Source organism: Phocoena phocoena, chromosome 16, assembly GCF_963924675.1.
Source record: "Phocoena phocoena chromosome 16, mPhoPho1.1, whole genome shotgun sequence".
Classification (NCBI taxonomy): Eukaryota; Metazoa; Chordata; class Mammalia; order Artiodactyla; family Phocoenidae; genus Phocoena; species Phocoena phocoena.
The window spans coordinates 50,975,495-50,981,675 of record NC_089234.1 but is presented as its reverse complement, the minus strand read 5'-3'; the positions used below and the strand labels follow the sequence as shown (position 1 = coordinate 50,981,675).

The 6,181-nt window shown below is 34.7% G+C and overlaps 1 non-coding gene across 1 annotated transcript; it reads left to right on the top strand.

The window, feature by feature from the left end:
* Positions 1–366: 366 nt before the first annotated feature.
* LOC136136765 (U6 spliceosomal RNA) lies at positions 367–469 on the top strand. The gene has a single exon (XR_010656697.1). It is a non-coding gene; the product is annotated as a U6 spliceosomal RNA (small nuclear RNA).
* Positions 470–6,181: the final 5,712 nt, after the last annotated feature.

Below are 6,181 nucleotides of genomic sequence, written 5' to 3'. Positions count from 1 at the left end.
TTTCTTGAATTATGAAAGAATATTCCTTCCCTCAGAATTTCTCCAGGTCCATATAATCCACAGGCACACAGAACTTTAGGTAAAGTAAAATGAGAACCCTAGTTATCCAACAATATGTTTCATAGAGCAGACAACAAGTGGAGAGAGGAAGTGGATGGTTCAAAATTGAATCAATTTACTTACAAACATAACCCTCAAAATATCTGTGAGATTGTCTTAAGGCAAAAGAATCAGATCGAACAATTGATTCTGTTAACCATGGCATGTTAAGCAAATCATAGGGCTACCAGGAATGATGTCTTTGGGTTATCATCCAGATGCTATGATATACAGGTGGAAAAAATAGCCACCCGAAAGGCGATTTAGGTGCTCACTTGGCAGTACGTACATTAAAATTGGAACAATACAGAGATAAGCATGGCCCTTACACAAAGACGACATGAAAATTCTTGAAGCAACTCATATTTTGGAGAAAGGAGAGTTACTGTTCAGTGGGCATGAAATTTCTGTTTGGGATGATGAAAAAGTTCTGAAGATGGATGTTGGTGATGGTTGCGTAACAATTTGAATGAATTTAATGCCACTGGACTATACACTTAAGGACGGTTCAAATAACAAATTTTATGGTATATATTTTTTATCATAATTTTTAAAAAGAAAGGATCTGGGAAATACCAGAAAGGTCCAATTCCTCTCTAAATGGCTCTCCTAACTTAATTCCAGGGCTGTGAAATTTTTGTTTGTATAATTTTTCTTGAGTTAAAGAACCATATAGCCAGTCTGCTATTCTTTTATTAAATATATTTTTATTATAATTGTTGATTTACATGCAGTTGTAAAAAATAATACGAAGATGCCATTACACATTATCCAGTTCCCTCAATAATAACATCTTGCAAAACTATAGTACAATAACCAGGATACTGAAATTTACAGTCAAAATACAGGCCATTTCCATCTCACAAGGATCCCTCAGTTTGCCCTTTTATAAGCTAATCCACTTCCCTCTTGCCCCTACCTTCTCCTTAACTGTTGGCAACCACTAATCTATCTTCCATTTCTATAATTCTGTCATATCAAGAATGTTATGTAAGTAGAATCATACAGTATGGAAGTTTGGGGAATTGGCTTTTTTTATACTCAGCATAATTCTTTAGAGATTCATCCCCATTGTTGTTTGCATCAGTATTTTGTTCCTTTTTATCGCTGAGTAGTAGCAGTCTATGATATGTGTGTATAACAGTTTAACTATTTACCTATTGAAGGACATCGGACATCTGAATTGTTTCCAGTTTGGGGCTATTACAAAAAAAGCTGCTAAAACATTCACACACAGATGTGTAAGCAAAGTTTCCATTTTTCTAGGATAAATGTGTAGCAATGCACTTGCTGGGTCATATGGTAGTTAGGTGTTTAGTTTTATAAGAAACTGTCAAACTGTTTTCCAAACTAGCTGTACTTTTTACATTCCCAGAAACAATGTATGAATTAGTTTCTCCACATCCTTGTCAGTGTTGGTGTTGTCACTTTTTAAAAAAATTATTTTGGGCATTCTGATAGATGTGTAGTGATATCCTTGTGGTTTTAACTGTCATTTTCCTAATGGCTAATGATGTGGAACATCTTTTCATATGTCATCTTTATATTCTCCAGTGGAATGTGTCTTATTTTGCCTATTTTCTAATTGAATACTTTTTTATTTTTGTTGAGCAGTAAGAGTTCTTTGTCTAGATACTCTTGGATATGCTGTATATTTTGTTTGTAAATATCTTCTCCACACTGTAGCTTGTCTTTCTATCCTCCTAACTGAATATTTCATAGAGAAAACATTTTTTAATTTTGATAAAGTCTAATTTATCAGTATTTCCTTTTATGGATTATGTTGCTACTATCAAGTCTAAAAAATTTTTGCCTCACTCTAGAACTTGATCATTTTTTTTCTGAAAGTTTTATATTTTTGCATTTAACGTATAAGCTCATGATCAATTTTGAATTAATGTTGTATAAGGTATGAGACTTACATAAAGGTTTATTTTTATGCCTATAGATGTCCAACTCCTCTAGCACCACTTGTGGAAAAGGCTGTCTTTTCTCCATTGAATTGCTTTTGCACTTTTGCCAAAAATCAATCAGGCATATTTATATGGGTATATTTCTGCTTTTCTATTCTGTTTCATTAGCTATGAACCTATCCCTTCACCGATAGCACAGAGTCTCGATTACTATAGGTATATAATGTCTTGAAATTGAGGACACAGATTCCTTTCAAAATTGTTTTATTCTAGTTCCTTTTTCTTTCCATATAAATGTTAAATTCTCTGTCTATATCTACAAAAATATTGTTGGGATTTGACAGGAATTGCATTAAACTCATATTAATTAGGAAAGAATTGATATCTTTAATATACTGCATTTTCCAACCCATGAACATGATATACTTTCTTTGATTTCTTTCTTCAGCATTTTCCAATTTTCAGCACACAAGCCCTAAACATGTTTGATAGATTTACATCGAAGTATTTAATTTTTTGAGCAATATTGTATGGTATTGTATTTTTAATTTTGATGTCCCAATGTTCATTGCTAATATATATATAATCACTTATCAGTTCTGGAAATGTTATCATAGATTCCCTGGAATTTTCTATGTAGACCATCATGTCATATGCAAATAAGGACAGTTTTATTTTTTCCCTCTACAGTCTATATGCTTTTATTTCTTTTTCTTGCCTTATTGAACTGTCTACAACACCCAGCATTATGTTGAGTCAGAGTGTGAAAGAGACTTCTTTGCCTTGTTCTCAGTCTTACAGGTAAAGCACTCACTCTTTCATCATGATGTATAATATTAGATGTAGGTATTTTACAGATGCTCTTTATCAAGTGGATGAAATTTTCCTCTATTCCTATTTTTCTGAGTTTTTAAAAGAATAAGTGTTGAATCTTGTCAAATGCTTTTTCTGCATCAAATTATATAATTATGTAATATTTCTTCTTTAGCCTGTTAATATGATGGATTACTATATATATATGTGTGTATATATATATATATATATATACTATTTGCTAATATTTTGTTAGAGATTTTTGTGACTGTATTCTTAAGGAATATTGATCATTGTGGGGTTTTCTTTTTTTTTTGGTACTATTTTGGTATCAAGGTAATAGTAACTTCATAAAATTAATTGGGAAGTGTTCCTTCCTCTTCTATTTTCTGGAAGAGGTTGTATAGTATTGGTGTTAATTCTTCTTTAAACATTTGGTAGAATTATCCATGAAATCATCTAGTTCTGGATATTTCTTTGGGGGAATTCTTTTCATTACAAACTCAATTTCCTTAATATTTATAGGGCTTTCTAATTTTTCTATATTGGGTAGATTATGATAGCTGTATTTTTGAGGAATTAAACTATTTCATTTAAGATACCAAATTTGTGTGTGCACAGTTATTCATAATAATCCTTAATTATCCTTTTGATATATGGAGGAACTGTAGTGATATCTCCTGTCATTTCTGACATTGGTATCGACCTTTCAGGTCAATAAAAAGAACCATATCTGCTGACACCCAAGAATGAGAGGGGTTCCTTGTTAGTGTTGACAGGGGTGAGAGTTCTGGCTCCCCTCTAGGCAGGACTGATATCTCCTTGGGAGGGTTAGGAGAGTCCCTTACTGCTTCCTGTGTGGCCTCCACTGAGACAGGGGAAGAAGAATGGCTTTATTACCTCTGGGCAGTGGGAAAAGTTATAATGCTCCACTAGGCCCCTCTAGCAACTCTTAAGCAGGGAGGGGGAGGGATGCCTTGTTTAAAAGAAATCTTAAATGTCACTAATACATTAGTCTTACTCGGAATTAAATGAGCCATTTCTAATAAGGGGCCTATTTCTTTCCAGCTGAGCAATCCTGGGCTCTTCCTCTGTGAGTGAGGCCAATAGTCCTTACCCTGCCAAACTCACAGGGGTGTTATAAACTCAACAGATTTTATATTTTCATTATATATTTCTATGACAACAGATTCTATTATCCTATGAACATAAAACGGTATGTTTGTACTGTATAACCCTTACAATTATTTTGTGGACTATTTCTGGTGCCATTTTCCTCCATTTCCTTTATTCTTAGGAATACTACTTGAAAAACAAAACAAATAATCTTGTCAGATATACAGGTAAAGATGTACATCTAATAGAAAAGGCCCTTAACATTTATTTTACATCTTAGTAAGTACTGAGTATTCCAGCGTGAACTTAGGGTGGGGAACTGATTCTCCTGACCCACAAATCCTGATGCCAAAAGTCTTTTCCAGACTGGGTAGATGAGATATGGTAATACATTCTTCCACTGTTTGCTTCTCCTGGGACTTGAATGCACATGCTGAATGGTGAAACCAGCTAGAAACTCCCTTTCAGCTTTACACAGAGTTAAAACTGAGACTATAATAGTATTATCTGATAGGGCAATTGTGAACATTGAATGAGTGAAGGGCCTAGAATGGTGTTTGAGTAAGTGCTCACAGAGTATAAATTCGGATCACCATCCTCTGCAACAGCAGAGACGCTCTTACTCAGATGGCTTGGGCTAGGGTTGCCTAATTGCCCAGGATCAAGTAGTAAATCTTATGTTTTACTTTTACCCAAGACTCTCAGGAACAGGAGAATCCCAAGAGCTTTCTCAAGTAGCACCAAGGGAAGCCCCCTTTAACTCCATTTATTGGCTCTTATGATCATGTCTCTCTTCTATCACCTATGCTTCTCTTGGCCAAAGAATCCCTTCCCATATCCTATATCTATTAAAGTTACCAGTGATTTGATTGCCATTTTTTCCCCATTAGTCTAAAGAATATATCCTAGTGTTTCAAATGTGATAGTGCCAAAGAAATGGTAACACACTTTCCAAATATAACCTATGCCCACAAGTAATCAATTTTAGCAGACCCCTTTTCCTCCATGGAGAAGTGGTACACCTTGGAGTGGCTGCCTGGCTCATTCCCACACTCTGTAAAGGGTACCCAGTACAAAGGGAAGCCCCAGGTGACTGTGTCTCTGCCACGTGACCTTTCCCCTTGAACAAGCAGGTATCTGGAGACTTTCTCTTACAGAAGCCCAAGCTTGACACAGCACAGACACCATGTCATGTGAGGTGAGTCACACTTGTGGTAGTGCCAGGATAGAAAGTTTACGCACTTCTGCTGCTGAAGTTCCCAGAGCTGCCCTGATGCCTCCTTCATGACTTAATATCCAGCTCTGTTGTGATTACACAAGACACTCCAGGATGCTTCCCATAACATCCCCTATTCTCCTCAAGCCAAACAGAATTGATTTCTATCAATTACAACCAAAAACTAACAAAAGGTAACACATCTAATCTTTTTGCCTGTGAGCCAAAAATAGTAGGGAATTCACTAGAGTATTAAATGAGGATGAAGACAAATTTCATCCACTTTACAATTTTGCTGAGGTCTGACAATGTTTCAGCCTCTGGTGTAATCATTGACATTTGTGATGGAAAACAGAATTTAGGGATTTTTAATCTTATTTTCCCTCAGTTGGCTGTGAAGCTCTGTCCTTTGATTCACCTTCTTTGTAGTTTGCCATTAATTATATCTTTTTGTTTTCCAATAAAGAAAATGGGCAATAAATAATTTTTCCAGGAAAGTGAGTACATTCATTTGTTAATTTAGAAGTAATTATTGAAGAACTGGTATTAGATAGTAATTTGAGTTTATAAATTAATTTCAAGTACAATATTGGGTTGGACAAAAAGTTTGTATTTTTTCATAAGGTGTATGGAACAAACTTTTCAGCCAACCCTATATTACTTTCAATCCACATGAACTACTTATGGGATAAATATTGATAAAATGGGAATAGTAATAAATATTTGCTCATTAAGTTGATCATTTCATAATTAACTAGTATAAGTAAATTCTAACTTTTCAAACATTTACTAATAACCTGGAGGCTCCTAGGAATTAGAAAGGTAGGGATGACAAAGAATGTAATTTCTAAAGTTAAGTTCAAAACTAAAAAAATAAATTCTAGTTATTTGATAGCCAGAAAAGGGGAGCAACGTTAAAAAAATATTTTTAAATGGCAAATTTGCCATAGGTATCTAGCTCCTCTTCCATCTCCTCAACCCTCTTCCCATTGAAATCATCCCAGGAATAAGAAAATAGGGAAAC